Source organism: Pygocentrus nattereri, chromosome 7, assembly GCF_015220715.1.
Source record: "Pygocentrus nattereri isolate fPygNat1 chromosome 7, fPygNat1.pri, whole genome shotgun sequence".
Taxonomy (NCBI): Eukaryota; Metazoa; Chordata; class Actinopteri; order Characiformes; family Serrasalmidae; genus Pygocentrus; species Pygocentrus nattereri.
The window spans coordinates 29,363,277-29,384,175 of NC_051217.1; the positions used below are offsets into that span (position 1 = coordinate 29,363,277).

The following is a 20,899-nucleotide window of genomic DNA, read 5'->3' on the forward strand; positions in this document are numbered from 1 at the left end:
GTGAGATGAATGTGTGCGTGAGTGAGAGAGTGAGGGAGGGAGGGAGAGAAGATAGGAGAGAGAAAGATAGGGAGAGGGAGAGAGAGAGAGGGAGGGGAGGGAGACAGACAGAGATAAAGAGAGATTGAGGGAGGGTGTGAGTGAGGGGGAAAGATAGCAGGAAGTTGAGAGAGAGGGGGGGAGAGAGAAAATAGAAAGAGTGCAAGGGAAGAAACAAAGAGATAAGAGGCAGAAAAGACAAAGAAAAGCACATGGAAGAAGAAACGGCTGGGGACGCGTACATAAAACAACACACGGCCCTGTGCCTGTGGGGAGAAAGGAAGAGGGGGATCGACAACAAAAGTTGAGGGAAAAGAAAGAATACACTGGCTCCTATCCAAGCCCACATCTCTCCGAAGACGAAGGGAAAGAGAAGGAAGGGGGGCGCGGGGGAGGCTCAAACGTGTCCACTTGCCCATTTGCCCACAAGTATCAGGCTTCTGCAGACCAACACTTGCACATACAGAATAATACACAAAGAATAATGAACGCTCAGTAGTCTCTCTATCTGTGTGCTGAGAGCGTGTGGTGTTTCTACAGGTTACTGCAGTGGGAAATTTTCTGAGAGGGCAACAGACAACTCTATGCTGGGTGTGCGTGTGTTGAGTTTCTCTTCAAGCCTCTACAGAGAGAAGGGGGGGGGGGGGGGGGGGGAGATGGAGCCTGTATGCTTTGTATATATGTACCTGAGTTTTCTACAGCATTGAGAAAGACTGCGCTTTTGCCTTTACTGTGTACTCTGTCTCCCTACACTTCTCAACGGGAGGAGTAAAGTGGGGGGGGGGGGGGGGGGGGGGGGGGGAACATTGGGAGAGGGAGAGAGGGTGAGAGAGCGAGATACCATTTCTGCCTGCATTCGGTGTGAGTGTGTGTGCGCATGCACATGTACAGGTTTCTGCACTAGGCTAAGAGTGAAAGAGACTTGGGGAAGTGGGCCTAGATAGGTTACTGAGCCTCAACACTACCAAGCAGGGATTTCCGTGCTCTCACACACACACACACAGACAGACAACATACCATGTGATCTGTTAGTGAATGAGAGCAGGGACGACACACACACACACAGTTTCACTTCCCTGCAACGCTAGAACAATGCAGTACTCAAAAGCAGATCACCACAAAAAATGGAGGTCAAGCAAAGTCATCAAGGTTCGTGCTCTTGAGGGATACGCCACTTGGACCCCCTCGTAGTGCCATTTCAACCAAAGAGATTTTGGTTCTATAATAAAGTAGTTCTGACATATATAGAGTAGTCTTGTAGAAATAGCTGAAATGCAACTTAAGACTAAAAGTTCACACCTGTAGTCAGCCATTAACAGGTTGTGTGCTGACAGATGTGTCCCGCCCTTAATGTCCCTCCAGCAGCAGGTCATCTTAAATTAATGGTTCAGTGAAAAATCTCATTTACACAGTCTTACCTCAGATGTAATCATTCAGCCAACACATGTTTGCTGTCCAAATTTTGCTTCTTTTCTCTTGTTTTTTTCCAGGCTAGGCCAGGTTAACATTGTTAACAAACACTAAGTCAGTATTTTCAGTCAATACTTCCCCAAACCTTCATTAAAGAGTAACGACACCCCCTAGTTTAAGATAACTCCACCCTTAGTTCAACTCAGAACAATGCTAATAAATAAGAAGGACAATTTGGACTGTTTGGGAGTGAAAGAGGGTGGGCACTATGGCACACAAAAACTCAATAGAATTAACTGTTATACTCCTCTGCAGTCTCTAATTTCTCTGATTGTCAACACAGACACAATACTGATTAAAAACGGATTACATGCATGTCTTCATAGAATGGCTTATCTTTTAGTTTCTGCTAAAGAACACAAAATACGAGAGAAACTCACCAAAATTAATACAGAGTGTGTTTAACCCAGTGTGGGAAGGTAAAACATTCACCACTGATAGCCTTACACAACATAACACAGAAGACTGGCAGAAATTATTGCATAACTATGATATTAGGTAAAAGAATAACAACAACTTGGTTAACTTACGACGGTGTTCTCACTGTCTACTCCTCATATCTCAAACTCACGTTTGTTCAGCGCACCACTAGGTAGGTGCCCTCAGGGGCGAATAATTGGTTGACCAATTTGCATACTGAGATGTATACAAATGTACAGGCTATGTCAGGCTATGTTGACATTATAAGCCTCATTGCTCAATTCTTGCTCAGATCCGATCTTTCTAAAACGATGGTTCGCGTTTGTGTAAGGCTGTGTTCACACTGATCTGTTTCTTCATTTGGTACACTGATTTGTTCTGTGTGGCAGTGTAAACAGCAAAAAGCACATTCAATCAGACAGTCACTTTTCTTGGGCCACTTTCACATGTGGTACTAAATTTCAATACGTAGCTACATATCAGAAAGGTGACCTCCAACCGAACAATCATATCAAAATTCCTGCAAATTTATTGCAAAAGGAGTTTCACATAGATCAGGGCTCTTTACCCAGTATATATTGCTATTTGGGCATTACATCATGCCACGTTGATAGCATTTTTCATCATGGCACATGAAAGAAACTGAGCTTCCTTCCTGTTTGCTCAGATTCCACTTTAAACTTTGTAGATCATGGTCACCGAAATTCAGAATGTTTTATTCTGTTCTGTAGAACATGGTCATTTTAGTGTTGACTGTTTGTACACGTTTTATGTAGCAGTCTGCGCATCTCATTTGTCATGTGAAAGGAGCCTATTAAAAACACAATGTAAATATGCTAGCAGTGAATCAGATTGGGATCACTTATCTGCCATCTGAACGTAGCCCAATTGACTCAAATAATCATGTCATTAATGTGAACGAACCTGTGCTCTGAAACATCTGTATGTGTATATCCTTAATCAATAATGTCACATGAGTTAACGTTCTTAATGAACAACAAACTAAAAAGCAGAGCAGCTCTCAACCCTCTACCATCAGGGCAAGATGACTGTGAAAAAGGGTCAGATTAATTACTTTTGGCACCAACTTCAGGTACGGTCCTGCCACCATATTAACGCTGAATTAGCACACGTGCAGTGGAAAATGAAACATGGAATAGGCTATATATCTGATGTAGGACCACAAACGAAGGCGGCTCAGATCTAGTTTGAAAAGATCGGATGTGGGTGTTTATACAGCTCTGAAAAAAAAAATCTGACGAATCACATTAAGTCAGATAGATAGATAGATAGATAGATAGATAGATAGATAGATAGATAGATAGATAGATAGATAGATAGATAGATAGATAGATAGATAGATAGATAGATAGATAGATAGATAGATAGATAGATAGATAGATAGATAGATAGATAGATAGATAGATAGATAGATAGATAGATAGATAGATAGATAGATAGAGCGAGCCACTTCAGCCTCGTAATGTGAACACAGCCTCATACTCCAGTACTGAACTACTTCATTCACACCTATAGCAGAGTTAAACCAGAGAGGGTGCTGTACAGGCTGAACCACAACAATGATGATGACTAAAGAAGTTAACACTTCAACAAGACTGACATCATTTATCATTACTAAATAATACATATAACCTTTTGGGGAAAAAATGGCACTAATTTGTTACTCTTTAAGATCAAACAGACTCTTCAGTGTGGTTTAGGGCACAATATGACTTACCATGAAAGGTAAAAGTCAACAAAATTTTATCCTGTAGCTGAATCCAATGGACTGCTATTTTAAACAACAGGTATTGTGACCTATAAGTTCCAACTCCTCTGCCAGTGCGCACACACACACACACACACACACACACACACGCATACGAACACCATGTTTATGATTATATTTGGGATTTCTCTTGCTTCATATTAATAACCGTTATTTTGAACTTTTGAACAGTCTGCATGACCTTAATGAAGACCTGAAAATGGTTTGAGCAGGTCAAGAGAAAATTTGGGGGCATATGTATGGAAAATATTTTGGAGATTTAACCTCTAATGTTTATTAGCAACATTCGCCTTGTAGCTTCAGCCTTAAACTAAAGACGCAGAATTCAGACACCAAAACACGTCTAGGCTGATCGACTACATCTGTGGTAAGTGGGGTTTTCACTGAACCACATATGTAACACTAAGCACAATGTATATTTAGCCACATACTTTAAACAATATTTTGTTACTTATTTTTTACACCTCTACAATTTATAAATAGAACTGTATGATGAATAAGTGGTGCAATAGTAATTAGTCAGCCATTATTAGGGTTGCAACATTTGACTGATTTGCTTCAAGATACAATTGTCACCAGTTTTAGACACGAGATTCCAACACTTTCACAACATACTGAGGTCATTTGGTTATTACACTATAACCATTTGCCCTTAAATAGTATCCATTTACTTAATGCGTTTGATTGGCTGTATGTCACACATTAACAAGATCTGTAGTGTGTAAACAGAGTTTCTTCGTTCATAAGACAACAAATCTGTTGGCTGTTGCTACTCTAGGCTTATAGCAGATGCAAATTGACACTTGCCGCTCCTTCCAGTAACACCAGTTAGAATACTCACACTGCTTCATTCTGCTGGCACATAATGTAATAAATCTGAAGAGACAGCAGACTACTTGTAAAATAGTTTTAATGATGAGTAAGAAATTGTAAAGTAATTGCAATAAAAGTAAAATATTAAAATATATTTTGCAATTGTTGTCACACCATAGTAATTCAATGCCATAACAGGGGTGGACAATGTGAGAATTTATATCATTATCATGACAAATAATAATGTTTTTCACAAACACTGTATGACTCCTCTGAGGCACGGTGCTAAGCAACCACTTTGACAGCTGTAGGAGACGCTCAAGCCATTTGAACATTTTTACAGCTTTCTTTGCACACAAACAGAAAATGGAGACTTTGAAGATCACATTTGACCCACAGGCGATTTGGTCAGACTCTGAAGATGAGACTACACTAAATTCCCAAACTGTTGGTTGGTCTGTGTGGAGCTGGAGAATGAACTGCCAGCTGTCCAACAAGCGAGCGGAGTCCATTACTGTGACGTAGCAGCAAGCTGGTTGTTAAGGAACTCTAATTTGGCAGAAGGAACTGCTAACATTAAAACATATTAGTGCCAAGTTCATGGCCCAATTTAGTTATCCCTTACTTTATTTATTTAACTCTTGTATAAAATCAATAGAACACTCAAGGTCACATGTTATGACCAAATCACAGCCGTGAGGATTTCGCAACACTCACTCCCATGTTCTATTGATTAAGTATGCTTTTTTGAACATATTGTGGATATCGTCAGTACACGTAGTTAGAACAATGACTAACTGCATGTTTCTTTTAAAAGAGAGCAAACTTAGTCCCATTTAACTGTATTTGGTGCAACATGGTATGCAGAATTTTGAATAAATAAAAAAAAAACATTTTAAGTCATTGTTCAGTTTTTGATAGTATTTTTTAAAAATGTAGCACCATTGTTTCTTCTTGCTCCATTTTAACTGATCAGATGTCTGAAAAAATAAATATTGTGACGTGTATTGTGAGAATTTCTTGAAGTATTGCAGTTTATTGTTGGCATGTTGCCCCTCTCTACTATAAAACACACCTGTACTATACAATTCAGGCTTGAGAATATTCAAAGTTTGGTCTCAATTTTCACAAAAAGGTAAAACCAATTTTGTCAGAGACCATGCTTAATTTACGTCATTAAATTCTAAACAGCAATTTCCAGAAGATATTTCTGAGTAGATTACATAAGGAAGGGGGAAGTAAGTAGGGGGGGGGTTCCAAACCTGGAGTTAAAATAAATTATTAAAAGATGCTGAGAAAATACAACTCTCTATATCTACATCACCAAACTCAATAAAACATCTTAAAACACACTCCATTGTCTGGCTTATATTCTTTCAATCTACGCTGTATGTTGTGTGTGTGCCTAACCCTACTCAGTGTTTACAGAGAACATAACAACTGACACCCTGTTGACAAGTACAGGCCCAGCATAGAGTAAGCACACTAATGTAGGATCAGTTTTTGCCCTAAATACTAGAATTATATCTAAAATTTAGCACAAAATTTTGGAATCACCAATTATATTGCCTCCCCCAACCAATATGCACAAATCTACTGCACCTACTTTCTATTATTTTATGTTCTTTTTGGACAAGATCACATATTAAACCAGAAAGGGAAAGTTCATGAACAAACTTTAAGTTGCCTTGAAAAAGCCAGCTGATTATGTTAAAACATTAAAATGGTTGTTAAAATGTTGCCAAAATGTTCTTAAGCAGAAGCTGCAGTATCCGTGGTGGATGCTATTTTGTTGGTAGGTGCTACTGTGAATAAAGTTCCACTTTAAATTTTGTGTCACGTTATTTTTAGGGCTACCTTAAACGAAGTTCAAACTTAAATTCTAACTGAAATTGAACTTCCACCTTAAAAAAAGAAATCTACCTGAAATTCTGTGCCACCTTAATTTTAGTGCTACGTTGATTGAAGTTCCGCCTCAAAAGCAGTTCCACCTTAAAAAAAATTAAAATAAAAAAATAATAATTCTTTGTGCTGACTCTTGTGCATTAGGCTGTGTTCTGTGCGTATGTGTGAGAGGTGCCCATTGTGACATCACAAATTTGAATGTTGCCAACATTCCGCCAACTTAATAATATAATACTGAGTATTACATCATCTTTTTGGAAACTACTTTTTCTGTCATTCAAAAAGTTATTGCAAATGTTCATGAACACCTGCTGGTGTAGCTTCACTGTGATTTGTGTGCTAGTAATGCTGCCTGCTGGAAATACTTCAGATGGCAAGTGATTTCCTAAGTCACACCCACTTGCTTGACATGTCAAAAGATTTTGGTGTTTTCTGTCATTATAGCAGAGTCACTGTGGAATTCAGCCACAGATGCCTTTGGAAAACCACGTAGTTATATTTTCAGTTTTGCAAAAAAAATTTGCTCATTTAAACTACCAGGACAGAAAATACAGCAAATTTCTCTCCAACAGTAAGTCATATTCTAGTAAACATGCATCGGAGACAGTGGGGAATTTCCTCTATGGTGACCTATCAGCTTTTAAAGGCCCCTAATAACCCAATGTTTTAACAGTAAAAGTACAGGAAATACAACAAATGTGTACATATTGTTTCATTTTATTTGTAACATCTTTCTGATCCTGTTTCCAGGCCGTAGGCCAGAATCATAGAAAGTTTCTCTACTAAAAGTTCCAGGTTAAACCTAGCTGCTCTAGGGTAAAATTTAAAGCCTCTTCTTATTTCCCATATTATATCAAAAACATGACTGCAAAACCACAGAGGATGCCCCACAAGCGAGTTCTCAATGAATGGGGTAAATGGAGCAGCTAAAAACAAAAAGTTAACACAGTTTCTAATCACTTGCGCCAGAACTTTCCTTTAATTTTAGAAAGTAGAAGGATGGATTTCATTGAAATAGAAAACTCGCCTGTATTCTTCCTTTTTTCAATAGGAAGGATGGCAGGGTGGCAGAATGCTAGCATTACTCCTACAGAGTGCTGATTGGTTGGCAAGCTGCTCATTGGCTGTTTGTGCTCAGTGACATCATGAACGTACATGAAGCGCAGTTTTAAACTCATAACTATAGCGAGTTTAAAAGCTCGTAAAAATATACAACGGGTGTTAAAATGTTTTATACTCTTCTGGATTCAAATGGATACATTTGTATATCAAAAATGTTTAAGCATTTATAAATTATGATTTTGCTCACATTTTCTATCTTTATCCATTCGTTTTGGACTCACTCAGGACCGCCCTCTAGCTTTTGAGAAACACTTAAAACATTGCCAAGTGGCAATTCTCTCCGCAAGTTCTCTGGTAAAGCCCAGTCACTTTGGCTTGCTTGTTTTTACTGCAGTGAGTCACACCAAAGCAAGCTGAAGTTCCAAAGCATGACTATTATTTTTGGGTCCACTCAACGTAAACCTAACGTAGAGTAAGTTAAAGGGGTTGGAGGCAAGTAAAGAAGGTGAAGGAGGTAGGTTTAAGCTAGCATTACACTGCGTAGCAATGAGAACAAACAGACGGCTTCTGGGCAAACCTTTCTCTCAAACCGAATAAAAACTAAATAAATAAATGAATACTATTACATCAAGTTAAGGTCCCCTGTACAGACTAATAAATGAAAAGTTTAATAGAAAACCAGAAGAAAAACAATCATATCAACGAGTTCTCTGTGCTTAACCAACCACATGGCAATATCTACACAAACATCACACAAATAATCGATATCACAAACAAAGATATGAATCGCTGCGTTCCCTCCGTTATATAATTCTATCCCACGTTCTGAGTGCAGTATTCTTGAAATAGTGTAATTTTGGACAGTATTTTTCTAAACTGCTGCTCTGTAACTTAATGGTACTGAATGTAATACAGCAATGATGTTGACCGTCTGGCTGAGCCCAAGCGGCATGTGTGTGTGTGTATCTACGGGGGAAACATTAGTTACATCAGCTCGCACATATTTTTGCATCCTTATTAAGGGTACTTCACATATTTTTTTCCCATGAAAAAAGTCATCGGTTTGGTGGAGCAGTTTTAATTTTCAGAGAGTAAGCCTGACAAGGTCTACATTAGAAAGAGTGGCTGACGCTTCTTTGCCGCTGGTTGGACGAGTGGTCCAGGTTTAAAGAAGGCTAAAAGCTGCTACTGATCAGGACAGAGAATGTGACATTATCTGCAAATAAAACTGAAGAATGGTGGTTACCATACCTATCTAACGTTAGGTAACTGACAAGTCAGTGAACTGTATAGACTGTCTCGATTGGTACGTTTTTCAACAGTAAATCAACAAAAGTAATCAACACTAGTACGAGACTGAAGCTGGCTTCCTTATAGCCAGCTTCATTCTCAAATTATCTGTCCCACATTAAATGGTACAGCAGTTACACCCGCTCCCCTGAATTCTGTCTCACCTTAAAACATAAAGCAGTTCTTCAGATTATGCAATATTGCCACTCAAACACTGAAGTAACTCAACATGGCCATATCGGTTTGCTTACATAGAAACAATGACCTGATACAACATTGAACTACTGTAAAAATGTAAAGTTTAATCACATACGTCCCACATACAAAGAGGTAAACTGGTTCTGTTACCTTTAACCCCAACCTGAACAACATTCACTATATTCTAATGAACGTCAGACAGCTAAGGTTAGCTGCTGTCATTGGGTAAGTTGTCATGAGATCCTTAACTTTCCGTCATAGGCAAACAGGTGATGCTCACAGAAAAGCTTGTGGACCTTGTCAAAACTCCTCTCTGAAAATGAAAACTGCTCCATCAGACAAACTACAGCTTTGTGGAGAAAAATAATGTAATTTTTGATAATAAAGATGTCAAAACAGCAACTCCTCCAAATTATTATTATGAAGTATAGTATGAGGCAGTAGACAGAATTAATTAATTAATTAACAATCATTTATTAATTACTATTAATTATTCATTAATTATTATGTATGAGGTTTATTTTCATATATAAACTTCCTCTTTATAGATTATCTGTGGCCATCCATGTACATAATTTGCATGTGCATGTGTTACATGCATCAGAAGACTGCATGATTTTGTGAATATGAGCAGAACAGTGTGTGCATGGGAAGAGCTGTAATCTCAGAAAATTATCTGTTGAAGTCTCTAATCATGTTAATACAGTTAATGGTTAATGAAAGATTGAGAGAACCAACCTCACCTACATAAGCAAGTCTGACCTTTCAAAAAAGCTCTGTAATGTTTACATTTTATTCATAAAGATTTCAATTTGTGGCAGCTGTTCTCAAACTATTTCTACTGGCTCTGTTTGCAAATGGCATTAGTTCATTATTTTAAATCAGTAACTGTAACTGATTGTGTCTTGTTAAGAGCAAAATCAGAGACAGTGACAGGCCTTTTAAAATGATATTTACCGTGACTAGCTGTGTCCTAAATAAATGACTGAAAAGGGCTGCAGGCCCCCCCCCATACAGTTAGTACAGATATGTGGATTTTTACAGAGTAACACAGAAGTAATGAGCAATTAAGATGACCTTTTCCAGGAAGTAAAAAGGGAAGTAGTGAAATTACAGTTTGACAAACATCATTTCATTACTTTTTTTGAGTAACTACCCCAACATTCATAACAACTGACAAATTCTGAAATTTCAGTTGATACAATACTAACCCCCTTCTTCTAGATGTGGTAACAATAACTAACAAACTGCAAGCAAATTAAAAATGTTTCTGTATTTAACATGGCTTCTCGCGCGCGCGCCACCAGCAACCAGGCATGCAGACTGCTTTGACAAACATTTGTGAAAGAAGGATCACCCTCAGCAGCTCAGTGAATTCCAGCGTGGTACCGTGATAGGATGCTACCTGTGCTACGAGTCCAGTCGTGAAATTTCCTGGCTACTAAATATTCCACAGTCAACTGTCAGTGATATTATAACAAAGTGGAAGCGACTGGGAATGACAGCAACTCAGCCATGAAGTGGTAGGCCATAATGTGCAGAGATTGCCAACTTTCTGCAAAGTCAATTGCCACAGACCTCCAAACTTCATCTGGCCTTCAGATAGGCTCAAGAACAGTGGTGTAAAGCGCTGGAGACGTGTTCTCTGGAGTGACTAATCATGCTTCTCCGTCTGACAGTCCGATGGACAAGTCTGGGTTTGGTGGTTGCCAGGAGAACGGTAACTGTCTGACTGCATTGTGCCAAATGTAAAGTTTGGTGGAGGGGGGATTATGGCGTGGGGTTGTTTTTCAGGAGTTAGGCTCGGCCCCTTAGTTCCAGTGAAAGGAACTCTTAATGCTTCAACACCAAGAAATTTTTGACAATTTCATGCTCCCAACTTTGTGGGAACAGTTTGGGGATAGCCCCTTCATGTTCCAACATGACTGTGCACCAGTGCACAAAGCAAGGTCCATAAAGACATGGATGAGTAAGTTTGGTGTGGAAGAACTTGACTGGCCTATACAGAGTCCTGACCTCAACCCGATAGAACACCTTTAGGATGAATTGCAGTGGAATCTGTAAGGCAGGCCTTCTCGTCCTACATCAGTGTCTGACCTCACAAATGCGCTTATGGAAGAATGGTCAAAAATTTCCATAAACACAGTGCTTGGTTACACACACACACCAGTATTTTTAAATGTGGAACTACAAGCAAATACCATCAAAAACTATAAATACAAGTATTTTTATCACATTACTTTGATATGATTAGCGCTGCAATAAAATTAAACAGGGCTAATTATGCTCTCTCCGTAATAATATGTTTGGTGTTCCTTAAGCACTTATGATATCCACAAATAAAATACCATGATGTAATTCATCTTAATAACAAGAAATATTGCCATATTGTCCACCCCTATCTATAAGGTGTGTGTTTTGCCCCCCATGGTTGAAGAAAAGAGAAAGCAGCCTTTTCAGAGGACCGATAATATACCCTCTATTGTGGGCTGGCCTGTTTAATGTTTTATTTCTCTTAACACAACATACAGTGTATTAGAATATAAAGGATGCTTTATTTGCTCTGGTCTGTTGAATGTATTGTTCCATGTGTGTATTAAAATGAGACCTTCATCTCAAATGATACTATACAATATGCTGTATTGTTATAATCCTAATCGCTACGTAAGCACTTCTAAACAATTAAATATAGTGGTTGATTGTCAGGTACAAAGCAATTATAAGCACTTCCAACATCTGGTCATGAATTTTCAAGTAAGGTTAAACGAAGACAAATATTTAGATGTTCAAGCGGCCTTTTTTTAGGCATGAAGAGAAAGTTTTGTAAAGCTTTATGATGCTTCTGGAACAGACATAGAATTTGCAATGTTTTGTGGACAGTTTGTTGTTGGCACAGTCAAAAATGCTGGAAGGTCTCAACAATGAGACAACAGAAGAAAACATTCCTATGGTGCTCACCAGGACTTCTAAATAGGCTAAAAGTCCTATGCCATTTTCTTTACAAACATTTTACATTATTATGCTTCTTGTACTTCTGAGTGATTTAAACAGTGGTCTCTTCATCTTTATAAAGCCTTGCTTTACAAATCTTGTAGTAACTATACAGCTTATTGGCTCATTAAATAAATTAGAATGAGTTATGATTGGTGATGTCTAACTTGGAAATGTTTTGAAGTTGAGGCTAATTTAGCTAAAACATAATGCCGCTTCTAGTACAGCTCAACATATGTCCGTTTTCAAATATCACGCAGTGTCAGAAACCACATATGCAAGTGGACGTAAGATTATTTACTGTTTGTGATTATTTGGGCACGCAGTTTGCACAAAGCTAAACTAGTGACTGTAAGCTACTTGATTGGCCTTGTAGCCTCAGTGCCAATCTAAAGAAGCAAACTTCAGACAAACGTCTTGGCTGTTCAACGAAGGGGAGAATTGTGTAAATATATTTTGTTGGCTGAACAGTTGCTTTAATTGCACACTCCAGTAAAAGCACCTATGAAAATACCCAGTATGGCCATTACTTGTTTTGGATTTTAGACTGAGATTTTGTCTGTATTTTACTTTATTTATTTGTGTTGCACTGTGGAATCATATTTAGGCTATTAGCCTTAAAAGCCTGCACACTCTCTAGACTCTAAAGTGCTCCATTCTACTGTTTTGTCACCAGGAAATGAAAGCATTGAAACTCCAAGCCTGTTTTAAAGTTTGATCATTAGATCCAGTGCAATGATAAAACCAGCATCATGCTCAATGGTCAAACACTTACTGGACAAGTGCTCAACCCTGATCAAACCCTGATCCTTGATGAATATGTGCCAACAGAATGCTCTAGTTGCTGCCCCAAAAGCAGCAATACGAGTTTGCAAATGAGTAGTTATGTATTAGTAGCAATCATACTATTGTTTTATTGTTGTCATAATAATGACAACATTTCTCTTCATTTCGCTCGGGTTTCTCTTCATTCACGCACAAATCTTTCGCCTTTTACTAAAGATTTCCGTGGAGGGGAACCTTGACGAGTTCTTATTTATGAAGGCTCTGCCATGGCAGAGCTAAATCTAGGGGGCAGTCGTGGGCAGGAGATTAGGGAACCAGCTGTGACCGGAAGGTTGCCGGTTTGATCCCCTTGGCTGACAGTCCATGACTGAAGTGCCCTGGAGCAAGGCACCTAACCCCCAATTGCTCCCCGGGTGCCGTGGATGGGGCTGCCCACTGCCCCCTAGTGTGTGTGTTCACTAGTGTGTATGTATGTGGGCGTTTCAATGCACGGATGGGTTAAATGCAGATGTCTAATTTCACAGTGTGCAAACAGTGACAAATGGTTGTAAATTCAATAATACCCCACTTAAAATATACCTAAGTGTAACATTTTTATCTGCTGTGCAAACATTTCCCTCTATAAAATATTCAAGCAAGTTTCAGAGGCTACCTGCTTGCAGCACATTCGGCTCCAAGTATCTTCACCCTTACTAACTTAGAGCCTAACAGTTGCTCCACTTCAACAGAAAGAGGGAAGAATAGAGTGTGCGAAATTGGGACTGACTAGCTGAAATACCAGTCTCAGTGAAACATGAATGCCCTCTGTCCTTACAACAGACACTGTCACTTGAGGTATAGCACTGGGGACCAAAGTTAGGGGAGGTGTGGCCCACTGCTACACATGTCTTCAGTGGGGTGAAGTTGGGGTGATGAGGACGCTGGCAGGGGGAGTTGTGTTTAAAAGGGTTCTCTACAAACACTACACACATGCAGCTTATTGGAACATCCTCGTCTGTATGGCTTGTTACCGTCATCCTGGACGTCTGGATGTCTTAATGTCTTTCACATGGAATTGGAGTTGCAGTGATGCAACGTGCGCAGGCGCCTGCAGAAGCTCATGATTTAATTGCGATCATTTTGCTGTTTGTGTGTTTTCAGCAAGGCTCCTCAGAAATCATCAGTCGTGCTACAAAACACACAAACACACACACAATCACACAAGATGCAAAGAGATGGGCACACTCCAAATCCTAAATAAAAGATTACCCCTCTCATTCGGCATCGGGGGGGGGACAAAATGGAGAAACGGAATATTGGGAAAGAAATGGGTGCACTAAGATAGGAGTGTAGAGAGAGCTAGGAAAAGACTGAATAAAAAAGAGAAAAGACAGAGTTGAGGGAGGAGAGGAGAAGAGCATTCAGCAAGGAGGATATAAAAGGAACAGAGAGGGGGGCGAGGGAGGGAGAGAGACAGAGCTATGGAAAGAGGGAGAGAAAGAGAGAAGAGAAAGAGGAGAGCGTGCAAGAGAGGGGGGCAGATGAGAGAGTGAGAGAGTAGAGAGAGAGAGAGTAGAGAGAGAGGGAGAGAGAGCGAGAGAGATCAAGAGAGGAAGGGAGGAGGGAGGGAGAGTGAGCGAGCGAGAGAGAAAGAAACGTAGAGCAAAGAGAGAGAAAGCGAGAGAGGAGAGAAAAACAGAGGGGGAAGGGAGGAGGAGAGAGAAAGAAGAGAGAGCCACAAGAGACTCAAAAACCACAGAATAAGAACCCAGTGTCTGCCTCCAACTCTATACAGATCGACAAATATGAATGTAAATTTTCAGCTATAGCCTATAGTCCATGCATCTGAATGAGCCAGTCGTCCACATGCTACGAAAAAGCCCAGCTTTAAAGCCTCAAGTTCATTGTATCAGGCGCCACAATCCATGTGGCCCTGGCAGCACGCAACAGTGCCACTCCTCTCCCCTCATCAATCTCCCCGTAGTCCGGGGTCAGAGGGTCAAACCCCCAGCCGACTTGTGTACTGCAGCCTCAAAGGGAGCACCTACCTCCTGCCACTCTGCCTCATAATCCTGGATAATGGTGGTTAAATGGCCTAGTGGCATGAGGTGGCCTGTGTTGCCACGAAGCCTGCTCGTCATGGCTGCATGGACGCCGTAAGAGTTTTGCTGCCCATTCTGTCAGAATGGAACAGATCTATAGTCAGAGTAAAGCTATATGGCTGCAGAGGTAGTATGAGTATAGCTCCATTCACATTGAGGCCCTACATTGGAGTAGAGAGGCCTGTTAACACTAGGGGTCTCTATAGTGCCTGGCTGTGTGCAAAGTCTCATTTGGAAGGATCCATATAGTCTGGAAGGAGCCGCCGTCCCCTCCATACAACTCTCCGCTCTTTTGTATTTCTCCCTCACCTCGCAGTAACAAATTTCAACCTGAATTACTTTTTCTTTCTCCCAAGTTTCATTCTTTTAAATCAAAACCCCTTTGTCTCTCTCTCTCCTTTTGTACCTTCTTCTTGTTTCCATGGTTACCCCTCTCTCCGCGCTGTACACTATCTATCTCTCCCTCCGTTTCCCTCTCTGTCTCTCTCACTCTGTTCTTATCTTTCTCATTTTGCTTTCATCTCTGCCTCCCTTCCTCCTGCTTTATCCCACACCCTCCTCACTCCGGCTTTTATCTCTTTTCACTTTCATCTGTCTTTCACCTTTCTCTCCCCTTCAAGCCTGCCATTCCATCATGCTGTTTTTTTTTTTGGTTTCTTACTTATGGAGTAGAGAGCGAGAGAGAGAGCGAGAGAGAGAGAGCGAGAGAGAGAGAGAGAGCGAGCGAGAGAGAGAGAGAGAGATAGAAAATAAAGTTTCATCTGTTGCCCTATCAATTCTGCATTTTTAATCGTTTTCCGTCTGTCCAAGCCACTTTTTTTTCCCTTCCAAATTCGGCCGCTGCTCATTTACATGTGTGCTAGACAGAGTGGTCAAATCTTACATATTGGTCTCAGGGCTGTTCCTTCTCTAGCCTCTAAACTAAGCTGATGCATTAGCATCTCCAAGACTGCAGTATAGCATCTATAGAAGGATGTCCGTGTTGCATGAGAGTGTGCGGCCTACAAGCTGTTCCTGCTCTTAATTTCCTGTGTGGCCCTGGCCAGTGCTAGCAAAAGTAGCGGCACTACATGGCAGCGAGGCTTGTAGCCGGTCAGCTCAGTGCACCAGAGAAAACGCTCGTGAGGTGTAGACATGCTACATAAGCCGCTGGTAAGGAAATAACAGTGATCACGCATCACTGTGGCAGTTTAACACAACAAGCCGTCACAATGGCTCCATGTGACAATTCCGATACCCTCCGAACAAAACCTGAAAGCCTTGCTGCACCTGTAGAAGACGACCACCTTGAGGTGCTGCATGTGACTAAAACATACCATGTTCTGTCGATGAAGGTAGGCATGTGTGCTGTAGAGAAAGCCCCTATAGCAGAATGTAGTTTGAGAAAGACTGCAGTAGGAGGAAGTTTTGTGCTCTGACTGAAACTAACCTCTCTCCCCTTCTCCTTCCCCTTTCCCTTTAAGTACCACAACTATTCAGAAAAGAGAATAAAGACAAGCTGAATAGAGGAAGAGAAGAAATCGAGGTCCCAAAGAGCGGGAGAAAAGAGGGGGGTGGGGGGAGAGAGAGAAAAAACAATGAAAAGAAAAACAGGAATGAAAAGCAGCCAGAAAGAAAGGAAGAGAAGAAAGAAGGACAGCGAGAGGGAGGGGAGACGGAGAAAAAGAGGCAAAGCAAAGCACTGAAAACAAGCGCTCTGCAGAGAGAGGAGAGAGAAAAAAGGAAAAGAGAGAGAAGGAGTGGGGGGGGGGGGGGGGGGTGGCTGTCTATTTAAAAAGACATGTTTCAGCGCAGATGGATTTGATGGTGAAACATTACTAGCGGGTGAAATCTCGGTTTAATGGTAAAACCAGCCTGCAAATGGAGATATTAGCTTTCACTGTCTGGCTGACTGGAGTAAGCAATGAAGTCTTATTAGCTCTAAAATGCACAATTGTCACAACGGGTCTCATTCTCATTAGACAGATTATTTGTTAGATCAGGGTAGCTCAAAAGGAGTCTTGGGAGCTGATGAAACTCATACATGCACTGTTTAGTCAGCTTAGAAACAACAGATTTCAACTGTTTCAGGCTTTGTTTTTAGCTGAGCAACACTGCAGCTACGCTTACTACAGTGCAATGCAAAGAGATAACGAAGACCGTTTAAATGGGACACTACATAGCAGTCGCAAACGCCTACACTACCTGGAGAAATGGTCACAGACCCCTACAATATAAAAATCTGAAGTCTGTGGACAAAAGGATATGCCCCCCCCCCCTTTCCCTTATTTTGTTTGCAGCCCCATGAGAGTGTTATTTTTGGAAACAGCCAATATCTCCTTGACTGAAATTTATGACAACAAATTGGACTGCATAAATTTACATTGACTGCAATCATATACTGGCAGTATTCTCACATCACTATACTGGTATTAGCATGTGTTGGTCCCAGCTCTGGTGACAGCAGCAATAACAGCACAAAGTTCTCCAGTCCTGCAGACTCCATAAGGTTAACTCTTCCTGCAGGCAGGCATGATGTCATGATCAACAATCTGATACTGGCTATCACAGATGCAATCTGTAATTGAAAACAATGACCTTCTGGCTGCACTTTGGCGATGTTACACGTGACTACCAATAATAAACCAAGCTGGCAATTCAAATGGAGAATAGAAAGGTGCCCCCTCGCCCCACGCATTCATAACATTTAAGGCACCCTATATAGTAATATTTAGGGCATCCTGCATCCCATATCGGGGACAACCACTGGGGGGTACCTACTGCTCGCTCTCAAGTGGCTGAACCATCCTGAATTATAAAATCATCACACAATTGCAAGTATGTGTGCAGGTTAGCATAAGGCAGTGGCCACTGAACAGACCTCAAGGTAATCTATCTAAAATAATAGTTCAATTTTAAAATAAAACCTTCAGGCATTTTCATACAATGTCACAGACATGAGGTGATATTATGCATGTTTATGGGCAATTCATTAACTAAAGTCTCCTGTTATAAAGGCTTCTCATTATTAAAGGGAAGTAGTATTTAACATAAGGCTGTTATTCTTGATTATATTAGTAATCAAGTAATCTACTGATTATTTTGATGGTTAAGTAATTAGTGTGTCTTTTTAATGCAAAATTTTCCAATTTAAAAGTTTTTCATCACAAATAACATAAGAGTTACAATTTGAGTGAAAAGTAAAAAAATTCAAATATTTACATTAATACTTAGTATTTAGTATGTCCCTTCTTTTGTTGTAATGACAGCAGTGCAAGTTGAACAACAGTTGTGAGGTGATCTAATGAAACAAGCCTCTGATGAGTTAATCAAATACACTTGAGTAAAAAGACCTTAACATGATCAATATCGCAAATTTACATACACTGAACTAGAGACTGTAGAATATTTGTGAACCAAAACCATGAACAAAAAGGATAAGTGGTTTAGAAAGTGTGTGTGTGTGTGTATAGTACAAATGAAGCTTTAGGCAGCTTACCCAAGGACACCATGTTGACAGTTTACTAGATAGGCCTACACCTACTTTACCTACACTAGCTATTTTACCAGACACACCCACCGTATAGATGGACGTTATACTATAAAACTAGATATACTGATTGTAGCTTATCTATGCAGCTTGCCAACCAGCCTCTGCCCCGTCCATCAATGCAAAGAAATCGCTACAGGACCACCGCTGGCCAGGTATTATTTGGATGGAGAGCCATTCTCAGCACAGCAGTGACACCAAGATGGCAGTGTGTGTTTTTCAGTTTCTTTGGTTGGTTGTTTTGTTTTTTTTTAATATATAAACACACCTCAGTGATACTATTGGCTTGAATGTAATCAGCCAACCACAAATCAATCAACAGTGCCCTGTGGTCAGAAACTGATCACTGATAAAGGAATGAATATTACAAATTGTGCATGGAAAACGAAGGTACAGGCTGTAACCAAATTAGATAAAGTAACAAGGAAGGAGTGTCTAATAAAGTGGACGGCAGGAGTAAACAGTGATTAAAACCCATCAGTGCTGCAGTGCCTCATATGTTCATACCAGTGCAATGCAGCAACACACACCATCATGTTGACTGTGTTGGTCATCACAGCTGTGTTGAGAATGATCAAACTGGCCAGACTCAGCAGTGGTGTTATGGTTGTCCCTTCCCTTTGATGGACAAGATAGGGGGCTGCTGACAAATCATGTAGCAACAAGCTTCAATCTGTAATTGCATACCCTCAAATTGGACCTTTATGCTAGATATGGCTAATAAAATGTCTGAGGTAAAAGGAAGGTACCTAATAAACTGGCAACAGTGCACTGACAGCAACTCGAGCATAATTTTCTTTTTGTTTTGGGTGTGGGATCAAAACAAAGAATACTAGTAACAGAAACAGCTATTGAAGAGAGAAATGTACCCGATGGCAGTTGTGTGGCTAATTACTCTTGCTCGTCTCATTCCAGCAACTTAAAAAAAAAATGTTGTTATACAAACTTGAATACACAGGCCTTTTATCATATGTGGGTAGCACTTAGATTACATTTGCTCAGGTACATGTACGCAAGCAAAGCTGCAAGGATTTATGCTTTTCTGAGTAATTTACACAAATACCTTTAGTTGTACTAGAGGTGGGCAACGTGGCAAAAATATTATATCACAATATTCAAAGACATTTTCAAGGTATACAATATATATCACAGTATTTGTAGTTTTTCCAAGATTAAGTTGATATGATAAGTTGGAACAGACAAAATAGAATCTGTAGTAACACAAACACACAAAAAAAAAAAAAAAAGTAAATCTACAACTATAATGATTTTTATTCAGTGTTTTACAAACTGCACTGCACTAAATCCAATTAAACTGGCCTAATTATGCTCACTTTGTAATGAAACATGTAGTCAGTTAGTGTTCTTTAAGTGCGGACGATATCTATGATCGGCCCAGAAAAGTGTAGTGACAATTTATCACAAGAACAATAAAATATAACTTCTACTCAAGCATATTTGTGAACAAGTTATTTATTCTTTACTCAGTTACATTTTAGCCACTCACACTAGACTAACTAGTTAAATTTTGTGTTTAATTTCATTGCTATGTTGGCGAAAGTACAGAGCACAGAGAATACAGTTTCTTCTGCAAAATAATGATTCAAGCAAAAGAAAAATGATCTTTCCAAAAAGCAACTTGAATTTGAGAACAAATGTACTAGCTCCAGGCATGTAGTACATTCAACATCCATTGGAATGGAAGCTTTTTAGGCTCTTTTTGAAGCATTTCTCACATGTCTCAGAGGTTACTCTACAAACCTCTACATGTATATTTCATATACATGTAATATGTGACTGGGCAGTATGCAGGTTCATCTAGTGTACCGCTCAAGTCTTTGTCAGGTATAAGTTTAGCCAGAACCGCTACACCAGTATGCCACAAATAAGCACAGATAACGTGTCATACAACCAGTGCAGACCATGCTGGCAACAGACCCTCAATCACCTCATACTGTCTAGTTCATTGCATCTGAGGCAGTCTGCCAGCGGACATAAAGGAACTGCCAAAAATGCTGAAATAATGTTTTGATGAAAAAGTACAGAAAAATACAGAAATTGTAACCTCAAAAATCACTGTCAATATTAACACATCCATGAAATGTGTAATTTCCCTGTGAACAGCCAAGGCAGCAGTTCTTTCAGGAACTAAGAAAAATAGGATGTGCAGTCTACATAAAACAGTACTAGCCTATATATATTTATGCAATACATTTTATACATACAATAGATTTAGTCCTTGTTATTTGTAATATTCATCATATGTATTTCTTACATACATCATACCAGGGATCTCTGTAAAATATCCATATTTAATCCATACAAGATCACGCACAAACCACTCAACCATCCCCCAACGCCAACCATCACCCAAACAGCAACTGCACCATCTCACCACCGTCTAGTGATCCCCCAGATATTTTTAGCCTTCCACACTTTGAAAAAGTGAAATACTCAATGAAGCTGAAATTCTCAAATTCAAGTAGACTGATTGTACATGTACAAAATCCTGAACCATAAAATTCA

At 39.9% G+C, this 20,899-nt stretch overlaps 1 protein-coding gene and 1 non-coding gene across 3 annotated transcripts in view; one reads left to right on the top strand and one right to left on the bottom strand.

The window, feature by feature from the left end:
* Positions 1–20,899, bottom strand: part of znf710a (zinc finger protein 710a) — a 35,627-nt gene that overhangs the window by 12,284 nt on the left and 2,444 nt on the right. The window lies entirely within an intron of this gene.
* On the top strand, positions 12,929–13,040 carry LOC119263759. Its single transcript, XR_005130496.1, has one exon. It is a non-coding gene; the product is annotated as a U5 spliceosomal RNA (small nuclear RNA).